The sequence below is a fragment of the Hippocampus guttulatus genome, chromosome 2 (genome assembly GCF_054856545.1).
Source record: "Hippocampus guttulatus isolate MCC_2025c chromosome 2, RoL_Hgut_1.0, whole genome shotgun sequence".
NCBI classification, from domain to species: domain Eukaryota; kingdom Metazoa; phylum Chordata; class Actinopteri; order Syngnathiformes; family Syngnathidae; genus Hippocampus; species Hippocampus guttulatus.
Genome location: NC_141262.1, coordinates 4,830,265 through 4,848,201, shown reverse-complemented (window position 1 = coordinate 4,848,201; position 17,937 = coordinate 4,830,265). Strand labels below are relative to the sequence as shown.

At 43.3% G+C, this 17,937-nt stretch overlaps 1 protein-coding gene across 2 annotated transcripts in view; it reads left to right on the top strand.

Moving 5' to 3' along the window:
* Positions 1 to 17,937, top strand: part of LOC147208273 (storkhead-box protein 2-like) — a 60,861-nt gene that overhangs the window by 17,499 nt on the left and 25,425 nt on the right. The window contains exon 1 of one of the 2 annotated variants that reach the window (XM_086132270.1): positions 6,261 to 6,468. The exons of the other annotated variant lie outside the window; for it this stretch is intronic. The gene's annotated coding sequence lies outside the window, so the exon portion shown is untranslated. Of the gene's footprint in view, positions 1 to 6,260; positions 6,469 to 17,937 lie in introns of those variants that run through there. 2 annotated transcript variants of the gene reach the window in all.

Sequence of the window (17,937 nt, the reverse complement as noted above, 5' to 3'; positions counted from 1 at the left end):
GCAGGCAGGGGCTATACAACGGCATTAGAGTTGTGCCACCATTACAGGCACGTAAGAGGACGTTTTGAAAACAGAGGACAGTTTTCAGCGGACAAAAAAGAAAAAAAAAACGTTCTTGTGAGCCAGCGCTAAACTGCCGACCTGAAGAATTAGGATCGTTCCAATGCTGCTTCAGAGCTAGCTGATGAGCTGATCATTTGAATTGGGTGTGTTGCAGCCGGGAGAGATAGAAAACAGGCAGGACAGCGACCTTCCAGGCCCGGAGCTGGACATGCCTGCGCGAAGCTGTGCGGTTGAGCAATTGTGCACTGCTCTGACCCTCTTAGCGCACACGGTGACGCAACGCACACACATTACATTTTGATACTCATTCCTTCATTTGAACACAAGTTTAATCCACAAACAGAAAACCACACACACACCACACAATTCCCACTTCGCTTACTGTTGCAGTAGTGGAAGGGCGCACACTCCGTTGTTCTGCTCCAGTTTCGAAACCTACATTGACACACTCACCGCTGACGTAAATGAGATGCGCCATTCCGCTCCATTCAGGAGTCCAAACATGGGCGTTCTTTACGAGCCCCTGAAAGTAGGCTCTTGACAAAATAATGACAAAATAATATAATAATTCATATATATATATAAAATATAATATGGCTGCCAGTTGATTCGTTTGATACCCGTTGGCGTGAGATGCTAACATAACTCAGTGCTAGATCAGCACAAAGAGACGCACTCAAATGCACGCACTTGACTGTAGTATACAGTCTATCTATGATTTTCTTGAGGCCAGTCAACATTTTTTACAAGACAGGACATTCTCAGCACAAATATTATAGATAAACACGCACACATATACATGTGGATTTAGACACAGGCCTACATAGGAAAACAACAGGTTGCTTTTTTTTGCCCTATTAAACATTATCCACATAAGCAACTGCCATTGGCCTTGGAAATGTATTGTACTACATTTTTGCAGTTGTGTTTTTTTTTTCTTCGCAAAATACTCACAAGATATGCGGTCATTGGCAGTGTGATGAACCAACACACATACTGTATACTCTCGCACACACATTCACGAACACAGACATACACGAGTATGCACACGCATACACCTCTAAAAGAACATTGACCAATCAGATTAAAGCATGAGCCCTGGCCTGGTTTAGATTGCCCAGCTCAGGGATGGCAGCAAATGGAGCTGCACACACACGCACACGGATGCATAATCTGATTTGATGAGATTAAGAAATTAACATTTATCTGCTTAATTATCCTTTTTGACACTCATCACTTTTCAGTGGGCTTGCTTCTTTACTTCAATCACCTGCACAGGGTACCTGCAGCTTTGTTGTTTATTTTTGTGTAAGATACATACAGGCACATTGCTCAAATGGGCTCGTACAGTACATGTAACGTTACAAAACTCAAAAGTCGTAGTGCAATTAATTACAAACTGTGTCCTCTCTGAGAGGTAAGAACTACTGGTAAACCAGGAAAGTGCTGAACCTGAAATACCAACACACGTTCTGAGCCGTTCTAATAGTATGTAATGATTGATGGTGTCAAGGGAAGTGTTAAAATCAAGCAATAATAATATTGCTTTATTGTTGTATATATGATAGTTGCTCCATGTAGAGCACTTTGTATACAGCGATGGCTGTTTGAAAGTGCTCTATAAATACAGTTGAGTTGAGTTGATGAGGTGTCAGAGTCCATAGCTAGGAGAAGATCATTGGTCACTTTAGCAAGGGCCATTTCAGTAGAACGGTGGCCGTTAAACCCTTAAAAAAAAGGTTCTAATCGATTGTTAACGGACATGTATTCATTAAGCTGTTGCACTCTGACTTTTTCAAGAATTTTCGCAATAAACGGGAGATTTGAAACAGGCCTATAGTTACAGAAACGCTCTGGGTTGAGGTTTGGTTGCTTAAGAAGGGGTCGAATAACAGCAGTCTTGAACACTGCTAAGAGAGTGATCAGTGAATAATATACAAGATGGATGGTCATAAAATCATAAACAGATCTTTTATGAGATTACCAGGAAGCGGGTCGAGCACGCAAGTTGTCTGTTTTGATGCACTAACCAGTTTTCAGAGACTTTCAAGAGATACATTTTTAAAATGAGAAAGAGTTATCACACAACTGTTAGCCTTCATACCCTCATTGACATCGTTAATCGCTGAATTTGGCTGGGTTTTTGGAAGAGTGTCCTTAATCTCGTCCCGAAGTCCTACGAATGATCTGGCGTCTAACAGGTTTGTGGGCACAGAGTTTAAGACTATGAGCTGATGACCAATTGCTCCCAGATGTGGGCTTCCGTGCTCACTCCCACCAGCACACTATGCCCAGTAAACTCCTCATAAAGGATGGCCACCAGACCACTAAATTGCCTAAAATTGTCCAAAACTGTTTTGGCGGAGGTAGGCCCCTGAGGCAGGTACAAAAGCAAGAGTTCCTGCAGGCTAGTCAAAAGCAGTCCCAACCTGTTGGACGGTCAAGATGCCTACAGCATGAGGCTTGTCGAGGCCACTCAGGTCCACAGCCGTAACGCTGGACCCCATGGAGTTGCGAGGGCCTCGTAAAAAGTTTTTGCTGGCCAACCGAGACAAATGGCAGCCGCTGTACCTGCTCTGCTGACACAAGCGCAGTCCAGTGATGGCTGCACGTCATGCACTACTGGAGCAGCCATAAATCGTGTGGCGCATGAGAAGAGACGGCTGGTGAATGATTGGATAGGGTTTCCTCATATTCTTCTGACCAAGTCCTGGCCTGTTATCAAAGAATGGAAAAATACAAGACAAACTATCTGAAGTTGATACTGTGAAACTCGAGCTGGGCAATACATCAAAATGTAATCATGATTTTGAGTTTGGCTTCTCATGCTCATAAAAACATTAGGATGTATTTATTATAATATTCCTATGTTGTGAAAGCACCCGGAATGAACCGTGTTGCTTGTGCAGCAAGCATGTGATATGTGTTCCTCATCCGTTTCAGCTGTTTAATGACACCAAGTTGGAATTTACTGTTCACGACTGCAGGGCACACTTACATTAAAATCTTACATTTTCTCCAAAATTGACAGGGCGGCTACTCTATTCATAGAGTTCCAAAATCTGTGAATGTGTCTATGTGACTTCGATGAGTGCTCCGCTTGACTATCTGATGTTATGCAGACACGCTGTTTATATAGAGGAAAGGCAGACCGAACTGAGGACGGGAGCGGACGTTAATAGGGGAAGGGCAGCCTTCAAAGAGGACGCTAAAGGCACGCCCACGAGTAGGTGGATATAATGCATTGGGCAAAACTACGGACCCCGGAAAATGGCATCGAAGAGCCTACAAAACACAGTTCAAACTTCAAATGATCAGTTACGTGGAGGAACATGGCAATTGAGCAGCTATGAGAGAATTTAAAATAAATCAATCCATTTTTCGAAGTGGAGGAAGCAGGAGAAAAAGCTTTGCCATGTCAAGAAGATGAAGCTGAGTTTCTGCAGAAACAGGCCGCGGTGGCCCAAGGTGGAAGACCAACTCGAGCAATGGATTCACGGGAGAAGCGTCTCTACAGTCACCATTCAATTGAGGGCAAAAACGCTAGCAGAAGAAATGAAAATAGAAAATGTTCAAGGAGGTCTGTTTTGGTGCGTTGGTTTTATGAAACAATGGCAATTGTCTAACTGGGCAAGGACTACCGTGGTGCGGCAACCTCCGGCGGAGTAGTCCAACTGCTGGACCTCTGTGTAAACAGACCGTTCAAAGCAGAGACTGGAAGGCAGCACCGGGCGAGTTATGTGACAATTTGTGAATAGATTGTGGATGCCTGGACTAACGTGTCTGCTTGCACTATTGTTTGAGCTTTCGAAAAAGCCGGCATCATTTCTGAAGAGCCGCACAGCAACGAAACTGATTCTGACAATGAGAGGGAACCTGCCGTGTTTAATGGAGAACTTGCCCAGCTGTTCATTTTAGATCAAGAAGATAAGGACTTTGATGGATTTAGTGATGAGAATTGATCTAAAAATAATGTGAGTACATTGTTAAACACTTAAATAAAGTACCACCAAACTCAGATTTTAAAAACGTACGCTTGCGTGGATGCATGCTCTTGTATTTTTTTTAACTATCATACATTTTACCATGCCTGCATCCAATAATGCAGTGCGTCTTGTGTATGTATTAAATGCAGAAATAATACGCATAACTGACACAGCGCCTTTTAATACGGTTTGGCGTTTGACAGTGAAAATACAGGACTCACGTGCATTTAAATACAAGACCGACTTTGCTTTAGAAACAGTGCTCGTGCTAATGCTAGCAATCAATGTAAAATCCAATTTACATGCAATAGAAAATTTGTGTTGGGTTTCGGGAGTGATATTCCTTCAAATAATGAATTTTCACACTCAAACGCTGTAGTTGCTCCATATACAGCACTTTGTATGCAGCGATGGCTGTCTGAAATTGCTCTATAAATACAGTTGAGTTGAGTAACACACACAGACATGCTCAGGGGCAATATTCTTTTTGAAAAATGAATTACAATAACTTTGTTTAATGGCAACTTTCTTCTTTTCTTATCTCAACATTAGGGTGTACTCCATGCATGCATAGCACCACACTGCCCATAAGAAGCCGATTTACACGCAAGCAGGAACATCTGGTATTAATTGTTCTTTTTTGTTTTTTTTATTTTGACATATTATAATACTTTGTTCCAAATTCATTTTGTAGTTGTCCTTTCATGGTATATTTAAAGTTACATTTTGGTTGTTGAATCAATACAATTTTGGAAATCAGTGAATAATATTTATTAATCATGATTTCAATCAAAATCCAAATAATTCATTCATTCATTTTCTGAACCGCTTAACCCTCACTAGGGTCGCGGGGGGGTCGGGGGGGGGGGTGTTGGAGCCTATACCAGCCGTCTTCGGGCAGTAGGCGGGGGACACCCTGAGCCGGTTGCCAGCCAATCGCAGGGCACACAGAGACGAACAACCACGCGCACTCACACTCACACCTAGGGACAATTTAGCGTGTTCAATCAGCCTGCCATGCATGTTTTTGGATTGTGGGAGGAAACCGGAGTACCCGGAGAAAACCCACGCAGGCCCGGGGAGAACATGCAAACTCCACACAGGGAGACCGGAGCTGGAATTGAACCCGGTACCTCTGCACTGTGAAGTCGACATGCTAACCACTGGACTACCGGGCCGCCCATCAAAATAATTATGATTATTATTATTTTTTCCATAATCGCCCATCCCAACATGAAACCTTAAAGTCTAATGTCTCGGAGTACGATTTAGATTTTGAACAAGTTGCACAAAACCTTGAGTTTGAACTGTACATTTTGTACCTGGGATTAGCAAACAGGATCACCTCTGCATTTGTACTTTGCTTTTTAGTTGTCTTTTTGCACCATCCATCCATCTATCCATTTGCAACACCACTTATCCTGAAGAGGGTCGCGGAAATTGCTGGAGCCTATCCCAAGTGACCTTGGGCGAATGGTGGAATAACCCTTGAACTTTTTGCCAGTCAGTCACAGAGCACATAGAGAGACGAACAACCATACACACCCACATTCACACCGTCACTGAGTGGGAACCGGTCCCATGCTGTCCGCACACAAGTCAGGGGGGTGTACAACTACACCATCAGCGAATCTTTTTGCACCAGTTATGTCAAATAATGGACTGGCCTAAACAGAGTGGAGTAAAGTTGTTAATATTTATAAATTAACCATTTATTATGCAACTGTTTCAATGCCCCACAAGAATTTTGTGTATTTATATGCGTGTCCTACATCCAGTCGTCAGAGTCCTCAAACTGGGTCACACCAGAACCCAGCTGCAGTGCCGCAACACTGGCTGCGATGGAGCTTTTTCTCTTACCACATTAGAGCACATGCTTCAGAGTTCTAAAAAAGGGAAAACACTGATTGTGCGTGCGACTGCATGTGTGACCATATGAGCGATGTTAAGAAAGAGCAACTTGGGATGCATTGTCATGGCAACCTTCTCAGCAGCCCGCCCACAAGCTTGTGTGTCAGTGAGCATTACACAGTGGGTGGGGGGAATTGCAGGGGTGGGCGACGCAGATGCAAAATGAGGCAGTATGTGATTGGTCACACCCCCTTGTCTTTGTGTGGCGCAGAGGATTGTGGGTAGCCCTTGACTGAATGCTCGCGCGCGTGTGCGTGTGTGTTGGGTGGGTGAGCGGAGGGGACCAGGAGAGAGAGTGTGTGCCTGTGAGAACAGTGAAAGACGTAACAAGCTAGTGTGTGTTTGCTGGGGGCGGGGGAGGAGCAGAGTGTGTATGTGCGTGCGTGACGGAGCGAGGCATGAGCCAGTGTGTGTCTATGTGAGAGAAAGAGACCCGTGCAAGCGTCAGGAGCAACTGCTTTTAAATCGGAGTCTATTTTTGACGTAGAGTGGAACACGATTAACCAAGGTATGAATCTGCCTTCTGGGCATGTCTGGCTGTTTTTATTTTTTCGCGGCACTGTCCTTATTATTAGTTAGCTTTTTAGCTGCAGCTGCTAGTTAGCATTGTGAGCAGAGCGAAGCATCACAGCTGAGCAGAGCGAGTGAGATGGAGAAAGGCCAATCTGAGTGACAGAAGGATCGATCATGCCCACACATATATGTATTACATGTTGCAGGGGGACGAAGTAGGGCAAATTGCTAGATGGGTAATGATGTAAATGAATGGGGAGAGAGGGAGAGAGGTGGAGGCAGAGCATGACAAAAGGAGGGGGTGTGGTTTAGTCGTGTGGACAAAGGAGGCCGGCCGATTGTTTACTACCACTGCAGTGAGAGAGACATGGACGATCAATGCTCCCCCCATCCTGCTTTTATCGTTCTTTATTCTCCCTGCTTTGTCTCACAGAATTGCCCTCGTGTTCACTACTCAGTTTTCCTCTTCTCACCTGGCTTTGCGTGTTATTTTCCTCCATATCCCTCTTTTTCCGACAAGCCCTGTCTCTCCATCTCACTCTCCACCTGTTTTTTTTTGGAGGGGGGGGGGCGTAGTAAAAACGGAGTACGCAGGGCTGCAGGCTAACAGCTGCTCTGCCAAAATGGCTCTTCTTTATCTGCAGCTCGGTGCTTGTACTGGATGAGGCATTGGAAATGCTGATAAAAACCAGGGGAAACAAATACAGTACACACGCAACTGTTAACTTGTTAAACAACAGTTGGTTGACTACAGTTCTGATGTTTGGTAGCATTGGTGATCATGTGAGCACTCTGCCTGGAATAAAATGGTCTGTCCAATTTTTTTTTTTGTGGGGGGGCATCTGCAAAGAAAGGTGCAATGATGTGATGGTAAATTGCAGCAATAGAAAACCGGGTAACAATAGAAGAAGCTTTTCAATTGGAAGTTGGTTCCATTGTTTGTTTACTACCCACAGCAGGGTTAGGCAGCTTTGAAGATTTTGAGGGCCACAAAAAATGTTTAAGCAATAACCCTCAAGGGCTAGATTGTAAACACACACAACCTGTATTGCTGTAATAATTATCGCAATTTTTTACGTCAAGAATAAAATCTGACTTAAAATTCCATCAATCCATCCGCCCATTTTCTGTGAATTCTCATACCAGCATGCATACATCAATAGAACTAATGCTTCTATTCGTTAATGACCAAATGCATTTTAATATTAAATATGAGAACCATCTCCCTTAATAATACACAATACTGTCGTGAAGTTTGAGGAACGTCTTTATCAGCTCTCAGCTTCTTGACAATGTTGTCTTTTTAGATTCTACTACAGAAACCGGCTTGATAATTTTGATACCAGGCACACCAAACACAAAATCTGTCTCCAATCGTGACTGAAAGCTATGCCATTTTGGTCAAATGTTTTTTTTTTTTGTCCGACTCAGCACATTGGACCTTCATTGCAGGTCTCCCATGTCCATCAAGGAGCCCCGCTTGGCACTTTGTAAATGAAATCCGATGGGCACTGTAGCAAGGGAGATTCACAAGACTGTCTGGCTTGCCCATCGCATTCATGCCTACAGAGTAGACGACTCCCTGTGGTCACACTAAACGTATCCAGCTTGTTGGCAAAACTAGTTCTGAATGTGCTGTGGGTAATTAGACTCCTGCCCCTCTTCTTTCTTACCACTGTGCCTGTCCTTATTTTTAACCCCCACCCTTGGTGGTGGTCCATACATGGGATTTAACTTGTGGGCTACCCTAAATTAGCTTGGGGGTCCCATGAGTTGAAACTTACCACTGCCTAACTTAGAATATTACGCATAGGTGAAATCCAGGAAGTGACAAAGACGAATTACCACGAAACCAGAATCCATATTCCTCATTTTGTAGCATATACAAATGTCAAACGTAACATCACTGACAGGATTTTCCAGGGAGGGGGCAGGGGCAGTTCTGGATCAATTTCACTGAGGGGGCTGGGCTGGGGCCAGGGGTTTTGATGGGGGGGGCACATTCAACCCAGGGCTAAAAAGACAGATTCAAAATCTTACTTGACTTTTTATTTCTTCAGACTTTGAAATTGTAGTCATAACATTACAGTGATGAGAAAAAAACAATATTAGGAGGGCTAAAATGTCTGCAAGCGTAACAATACGTCTGTTGAGAATATGGGGATGATATGGTACCAGCCTGCCGGGGACAAAAATTGCAAATACACTGAAGCTAGATGTTTTACATGCATATAATTATCCAAATTTGATAAAAAAGCATTTGATGATATGTAGATTTTTCTTTTCTTCTTTGTTTTGAAAAATGATCAAATCAAATTGCTACAAAATAAGGGGTAGGACTAGATAAGTTACTTACTTCTTCCTACTCCCTTGAGCATACAACCGTGATGATGTGTGTTTTCTTCTTTTATCTACTTTCTAATTTTCCTTACATAATTTTTGTTTGACTTTTGTCAACCTGTTATTGTGTATACTATATATGCTTAAACAACAAATTTTAAAAGGCAATGTCTTATATATTGATCCTGTTAAATAAAAATTAAAATAAAAAGGGAGACTAAAAAAGTTACACCCACACACACACGCGCGCACACGCACGCACACACACACACACACACAAACACGCGCGCACACACACACGCACATACACGCGCACACACGCACACAAACGCGCGCGCACACACACACACACACACGCGCGCGCACACACGCACACACACGCAAATAGCACTCGTGCCGTGGTAATTTCCTTCTCTGCGGACTGCTTCTCATTTTCCCGCTCATTTTTAAATGGCGCAGCGCACTAAAGGGTCCGACTAGAATGTTAAATCACGCACTTTGGTTCCACCTTTCGCGTCGGCGACTCGGCACGACTGCGTAATCTGCGCTCGGAGGGGGGGGCCACAGGGGGGGCCAGAATCGGTGCTACAGGGGCACTGGCCCCCGTTGGCCCCCCCTCAGAACCGCCACTGGGAGGGGGGGGGGAACCCTCCCACGTGAGAAGCATCCCAGCAGCAAGGTGGCCCGATGATGAGAATTGTTTCTTTGAAACGTATACAGTGGTACCTTATATAGAATTAAAAACCTTTGTGAATCCGACAGTTGATTTTGATTCAACCGACCACTCATTCGGACCAAATTAAATCGCTCCACAAAAGTTCCGTACTTGAATCGTACCGTCCACCATGTATCGAGATGCGTATCCAATTGTCTTTAATGGGAAAGATGCAACCCGATGTAGAACAAATCAAATCATCTTTGTTTGACACATACACAAAAGTTGGCCTCTGTGTTCCACCCATTACATTAGTGGGGCTCAGTAAGCACACACTGTTGGCGGCAGACACTTGTGTGACCGGGGAGCAATTCAGGATATCAGTGTCTTGCTCAACCACACCGCAGCCGTGTGTCTGGGAAGTGTTGGGGTCAGATGGTCTTGAACCGGGGTCTCCACGGTGGCAGGCAATGACATGAACCACTTGTTCACAGCTGCCAAGACCCATTTACATATATTTCACAAGTCATCTTGTCTTTTATTTTTCTATATATTGAGCAGTCAGGAAGCAGGTATGATAGCTTGATTGTCTGTGTTCTTCCGTGGCGTTCTCTAAGTTGTTGACCCAATGCAAATGTGACCTCAGCTTGAAAAATATGTCAGAGGGCATGGTATTTCCGAAAAACACGACCCCAGCTTTGCAGTACATGAAGACTCTTGGCATCTTTTATCACTCCCATGGCCAGATGAAGAACTTTTGGGGTTCTCCTGAAGTTGTTGGTTTAAAATTTGTTGGACCCCTGGTAATACATAAATATTTGTGTTGTCAGTCTTCAAATTGAAGATCTTATTTGGTGTACAGTAGATACTTTTTGAAATATTCGTATGGACTCCTGGGATCTTGTTCATAAATTGGTTGGATCTTCAAAGCAAGTGTCCCAGATGGAAGTGAATGAATGGGCTTTAGGGGTGTTCACATGGCACACATTTGCTCCGGTGCTGCACCGATGTATTTTGTTGCGATATATTTTACACCGGAGCAAATTTTGTGGAGTGGTCACACGTACAAACCCGCTGAGCGTGTTAACTCCGGCGTAGCACCGGTGCAGCCCCACTTGCGGTCACACGGCAGTTTCTGCAGCGGAGAAAAACGATAGAAAACAAAGTGCTGTCGTGTTGGTTCTTTTTAATACATACACAACTCATGCAACTGCTGTACAGGCATGTCCTTCTCCTTCGCGGTCTCCGTGCCTTCTGCTGGAGAGGTGTTCAATGACCATCCCCGAAAACGTAAATCAACGATGACTTCAATGACACTCAGAAAAGCAAACATATAATGCGCCAAACAGAAAATCAAGAGAGGAAATCACAAAATAAATTCTATGGCGAGTGGGGTGCGGGGGGTTGTGAACACACAAAAAAGGAACAAACTACACAAACAACTCAGAGACAGTCCAGTCTCCTACAAGAGGAAAGATGATGTTTGAGGACTATCCCCACCCCCCACCCCCGTTCTAGTTGAGATGGTATAACCCAAGAGGCAAGGTGCCGCTTGCTACTGTTATTGCCAGCCATCGTGTCTTGTGTCGTTATTATAAAAAACACATGACGGAAGTACAACATTTGCTCTGGAGTAAATTTTTAAACCATCTCCCTGAGGTGGGTTAAATTTGCTCCGGAGTAAGCTGTTTTCAGGGGCTACACCGGTGTAACTTTGCACATGTGAACGCTCTACTGGGGTAGCACCGGCATAGCACCGGAGCAAATGTTGCCGTGTGAACACCCCTTTTGACACCGCTTGATTTCTTCCTTCCTGTGATTTCCCCCTGCCTGCACTTGACATATTGTCACTACACATGTCAGCTTCCTCATTGCCAGCCACATCAGCATCACCTGGATCCTCACCACCTTCTAATCTACGAGTGAAACGATCATATTCCCACTCTTGACCTCTCGTGCATTCCAATTAGACCAGGGGTCAGCAACCCAAAATGTTGAAACAGCCAAACAAAAAACAAATATGTCTGGAGCCGCAAAAAAAATAAAAGCCTTCTATAAAACTTACAATGAAGGAAACACGTGCTGTATGTATGTAGGAGACTGGACTGTCTCAGAATTGTTTGTTATTCATTCCTTTGTTGTGTGTTCACAAATGTCCCCATAGAACTTATTTTGTAATTTCCTAGCTTGATTTTTTTTTTTGTTTTGGTGCATTAATTTCACTTTTCTTACTGTCAGTGAAGTGATCATTAATTTCCGTTTTTCTGAGGCCGTCTTTGAACGCCTCTCGAGTCGAGCGAGAAGAGAGAAGGCACAAAGTCGGACGCAGACGTGTCTGTGTTTGTCGAGACTGTTAAAAGCATAAATAAAGTGTACGTTTTAAAAAAAACCAACACCACAGCTCTCCTTTTTCGGAGCTGCAACATGTATCTTCATGTATTTGAGCTGTATTAGCCTACTATCAAAATCTTTTTCCATTTTTTCAAAACATTTTTTTATAAAGCTCCAGGGAGCCACTAGATGTCGCTAAAGAGCCGCATGCGGCTCTGGAGCCGCGTGTTGCCCACCCCCCAATTTGACCAACATTAAATTGGCTAAAACAACAGACTAGGTAGGACTAGATAAGTTTTTTACTTCTTCCTACTCCCTTGAACATAAAAATTGTGTTGAATGATGACTAAGATAGACCAAGACATTTGATTTCAAAACGTAGCTCTTATTTCATCACGAGTTTGGATAACTTTCCAATGTGGGGCGTCTTCCCATTTATATTCTGTGAGAACATAATTTCGAAAAATATATACAGAAATAGAAATATATCAATAAATGGCAACATCACGCTTTGTTTCTACACATAAACAGATATGCGTACCTGCAGATGAACACTAAAAGGCACAATTGACTTTGGAACAATCTTCTAAGGTCATGAATTATGTGATACGTTTTCAGAATAACTTTGAATACAATTGCTTGGAACCAATAGATTGAACTACAACTTAATTTGGCTAACATTAGCATAAATATGTACTGTATGTTTGAGCGATAAGGAAGACTTGCGTTGGCCTTTTTTTCCAGCTTTGTCATTGCCAACTCGTCTTCATGTACAGTAGGTGGATGTAAAGCGACGTGACTTGATTGTGATTGATTAGTTAGGATGCAATCATGAACCCAAAGTGCTGACATCATCCACATGTAACATCTTCATTGGCTTAGACCCACAAATGTCATGTGCACGAGCATAGTCCGTGGCACACTGGTGTGCGGATATTGTCAAGTGTGCCGTGGGAAATTATCCAATATGTATGCCTGTGCGGTCTATCGCCTGACATTGTAAACGTGTTGTACTCTTCCATACCGGTAGGTAGCAGCAGCAGCTAGCTAATTGCCTTATGCTTCGAGACAAGCGAAGTTTCCGGCGCGAGGCAATTCAACGAAAGATATCTTTCATTTAGATTGACTTTTACCGGAGATGCAACGGCACCAATGTTTCCTCTAAGCTGCGCAACTGTGCACGGGTCGCACACTCTCAGCGCACAAGAAAACCTATCCAGCGCAGTGAACTCACTGCAAATGAATTAGATGTATAACTTTTTTTCCTGTATCAATTTGCTGTGTAATTCAGTGAGTGACGGGGGTCCAGCCAATCACACAATACGATGCAATAATGTATAGCATACAAGGAAATTTGGGTGCCACTCCTTAGTGCATTTCGTAAAAAAAAAATAAAAATAGGATAAAATAACGGTTTAATAAATGCAAAACTCAACATCACACAACAACAGCAGCAGTAGTGGTCGTGTGGACTGAGGCTTATATTGCACGCAGGACACATATTGCACATGAAATGAAATGGCTCGGATATTGCTCATTATTGCACAAGTGAGGTAAATGAGTTTAGGTTTAAAATGCAGTAGCTTTGATTATTTTCTGTGGTTTTTTTATTGCAGTAATGGCTGTAGGGGAAAAAACTGTCCATCCAAACAATCCAAGTACACCAAAGAATCAAAGATAACAGTACACTTTACTCATTTCATTTTTTAACAGCGTTCAGTCCATAAAACCCTCTCCCGGGATTGTTGAGGTACGCACCTCTACCCTTTTCAGTTGATTCCAGCTTGGCCATGCTCTGTCATTTAGTGTTGCCTCTGTACTTTTTGTCCACCAAGTGTTTTGCAAACAGAAAATCGTGATACTTTCACTCCTGCCCTTAGAAGGCGGTTATTCATATAGTATGAAAAGCAGCCTTTACAGCTCTCACAATCATTCTGTCATCAACTGCTGCTGTGCTATTGGTTTCTTTCTTCTCCAAGCCGTCCCAAACAGTTGTATAGGCTAGTGCAAATGTTTATGCAGTGCCCACCATTTTCCCCATCCCTGATTGAGACTGTATCATCCTGCTGATACAAGGTACTCTGTATATGGCTTTGTTTTCTTTAATCAAGAAAAAGGACAGAAGTAGCTCTATCCGCAGTACCATTCTCTTCTCATCCCATTCGTGAAATCCCCCCGAAATATGAACGTTGACAGCACCTTCCTACTCAAGCTGTTATACCACAACATGGCACTGAAAAGTTGGGCGGTGCAGCTCGAATGTTTGTATGGTGAACAGTCCTGCTGCCATATCACATCAAGGCAGCCAACATGCCTAAACCAAAAAGGTGTCCATTAATTCAGTGCTCTAATCTGTTTACGCGACACCATTAATAACATCACCGTCATGAATTTCGAGCATGGTGGGAGCATCTCAATAATCCCCCGCTCCATCCTCTTAGCTACTGATGCTATTGATATTGTTGTTGTACACAGAGTACAAAGAGGAGCCGACTTCCGAGCCATTTAGACTACTCTGAGATGCTGAATATGTATTGATGATCGTGGCCCTCATGCATGGCAACACATTAAGCATTTCCAGTGGAAAGGTCAGACGGCGTAACTGTTTCTGCTGTCATTGTTACAAGATACTGGGACACCATTTGAAAGACGCTGGTACTTTTAGAGGCTGAAATGGCATAAAACATTTTTTGTTGTTGCTTTTTTAAGCCAATAGGAAAACTTCTCCAGTTAACTTTTGCCATTTGCTGTTACGTTCAGCACCAATTGGGGTTTTGAGTTTTATGACGTCCCTCCACGCCATATAAATAGCACTGTTTATCTCTTAAAACAAAGTTGGGGACAAAACGTTTGCTCTATCTCATACAACTTCTCATATTCACATTGTCAGTCGTCTCCCAAGCACTCCTTTCGCAACCAAACGGAGAGGATTTCGCTTTTGATAATGTATAGGTTGGATTTCTGTGGATGAGTGTTCATACTCTGATACATATTGGATTTGTATCCGCAAACGAAAGATGACCAGGTCGGATTTGAAAAAAAAAAAATCGAGTTGTACTGTTCACATTGCATTAAAAAAAATCTGATGAGTGTCACGTACAGTATAGCAGAGTGAACATGGCCAAAGTTCATTCAATGACTGCAAGATGCAGTCTGTGCATTCTTGTGGAAGCCCAAATCATCATTCCTTTAACCACCCCACTTGACACTTTGTATGTGATGCCTGGATGCTCTGTAGTATGGCCAAAGATCACCATTTTTCATCTTGTCTTCCAAAAGCACATTGTCACAAAAGTCTTATGGTTTGTTCAGTGGTAACTTAGAAGCATTTCTTCGGTTTCCAATGTTCTTTTTTCCCCAAAGATGATGTGTTCTCCGAACACATCCCCCTTTATACAAATTAGACTTCTATCTTTTCCAAAGTGTGCTGTCGTGTTTTAATCTGACATCGGGGTGAACGCAGCGGGTTTTCCTTCCACTCCAGTTTAGACGTGCAAATTACAGTGAGGAGTGCTTTACATTTTTGAATAACCGAATGAATGATGGACTTGTGACAAATTACTTTTCCCAGATTATTGAGCATGATTATTGAACCTGTCACAATTAAAAGAAATAATAGTAAAAATGCATGACGATATATTTTCTCAGAAACTGTCACGATAAACGATAGTATCGTTTGTTTGTTTGTCTTAGGGACGTCCCAATCACATTTTTTGCAAATGAGTGACAGATTTTTAGGCTCTGCCAATTCGATACCTCTGCAAAGTATTAAGAAGAAAAAAAAGGGCACATTCAAGTTTCTTTTTTTTTGTGGCACATCAGTTTTTCAGGTGGCATATTAAATTAGTTGTGTCAAGCGCTATATCTTTTTTTGCCAAGCGAAATACCTTTTTCCACAATTAAATATTTCCATACTGCAGACATTATCATTAATTAAATGGCATTAGTTTCACACTAGCTTCATGCAGAACTACTAGATTTTGCGTAGTGTAAAACAGATAGATAGGTGCGTATATAGTAAGGTAACTTACACGTTTTCTGGGGTTACAAACAGTCTCTCCATTTTGTTTTGTTTACTGACATACTTATATGTTGAGCAAAAGTTTGACTCATGAGTGAGCTTTTGTTTTTTGATACCCACGGTGTCCATTCTACCGTCCCTGAGTCTGCTATGTGAAGTTTGGCAACTCGTAGGGATGCTAAGAAGCCCCTTTTTTTTCCGGCCGAATATGAGCACAAGCATTTGAGTACCGGTACTTGTTGACAATGTTCACTCTCAGCTGCGCGCATGAGCAATTGTGCACTTCTCTCACCCTCTCAGCGCACCCGGTGACAGCTAGGGTGCACCACGCCACGCACACACTCCATTTCTGCACTCGTTCCGTCATTTCCACCTTACTTTAATCTACAAACAGGACACTTCCATTACAGTTTCAGGAGTGCGGCCGAGGGTGCACACTCAGTTGTTCGCTGATAGTTTGATGGATACATTGACACACATTCAGTCACACACACTACAGACTACTAGAGCAGGGGTAGGGGTGGCCAAACCGCGGCTCGCGAGCCGCGTACGGCTTTTTGGCTGGTTCATTGCGGCTCCCGGGCTCTCACAGGACAAGGCGGTGCCATTCAAATAAGGCGCCAACTTCACAGAACGTACTCTGTCAGCCTATCATCAATCCCTTTACTTGATTGACATCGAGAGCAACCAATCAGATGACTGCATCACCGCTCATGCGCAAACAACGACGCTAAGTGCTAAACTAGTCAGCGAATTACCTCGGATTTTAAGGCAGGGGTGCCCAATACGTCGATCAGAATCGACCGGGAGCCACCGAACTGGTCCCAAGTCGACCGCAAGGGGTGGGAGGAGGAAATGCGTGGGGAAAAAAAAGATTTGTTTGTATCTTGACCTTTCATTCATTTTCGGCCCGTTCCGACTGTTGCTCATTGTGGTGTGCGTGCATATGTGCGCGAGTGCACTGGTGGGCACCCACGTGAGTGCGTGCGTGCGAGCGCGTGTGTGTGTGTATGTGTGTGTGTGCGCGAGTGTGTTTGTATGCTTGCACGTGCGCGATCCGGTCGTTCGTGAGAAGTTGGTCGCTTCAAAAGTCAATCTTTGGCCAAACAAGTGTGTGTGTGTGTGTGTGTGTGTGTGTGTGTGTGTGTGTGTGTGTGCGCGCGCGCGCGTGTGCTCGAGCAAGGGTGTGATGTGGCTATCAAATGCGCAACCATTGTTATCCATATTGGTTCAATTAATTATGCTTAAAGTAACCTGTGTGCTAAAATAAAAGTAACAGACCTGGGCCTATTTTATGCGTGTCATAAATCTCCATTCAATGATATGTTCTATTTTGATGTGAAAGTGTTTGGCTCGTAGGTTTTGGACAGGTGTGTTTACTGGTGTGGCCCCCATGTGCATGTCTGATGTTGCACACTGTGGTCCAAGGAATACTCAAGGAAGTTTGTGTGAATGCTTAGACACATGGAACATTAGAGGGAACATTGCTTGCTGAGAGCGAGGTCAGATCATGGCAGTTATGCATAATTGTAATTAAAAATTATTCAAAAACATGAAACACAAACTTTTCTTCAACACGACAATGATTCACTCAAATATCACTTTTTGGAGCAACAATGTGTCATGTCCAACCAACTGCATGTTATTTAAATGTAACCTTTAACACAAGGTTTTTCAGCAATGTGGTGTCCGAATACTGAGGGCACAAAGCAAAAAGCGTGCCACTGTGCACCCCTTGTAGCTCTCGTTAAGTGTATGAATCCATCTATCCATAATCTGGATCGCTTATCCTGCCGAGGGTCATGGGCATGCTGGAGCCTATCCCAGCCATCTCCGAGCAGTAGGTTGTGTACACCCTTATTACAAAACAAAATGACTCATTGCAACAGTGTGATTGTACAGTGCAGTTTTTCTCAAGTGTGGGCTCGTGGACCTCTAGTTGTCTGTGGTGCATAAACCACCAAAACAGCATATGGTGGTTTATGCTGCTGGGTACTTATGTTGGTCTATGCCAGTGTTTCTCAAATAGTGGGGTGGCTCGGTCAAAGGGAGCGTGTTTTACTTCGGGGAACATGCTTTTTAATTTTTTTACTGTCCTAAAATAACGTGTAGTTGCA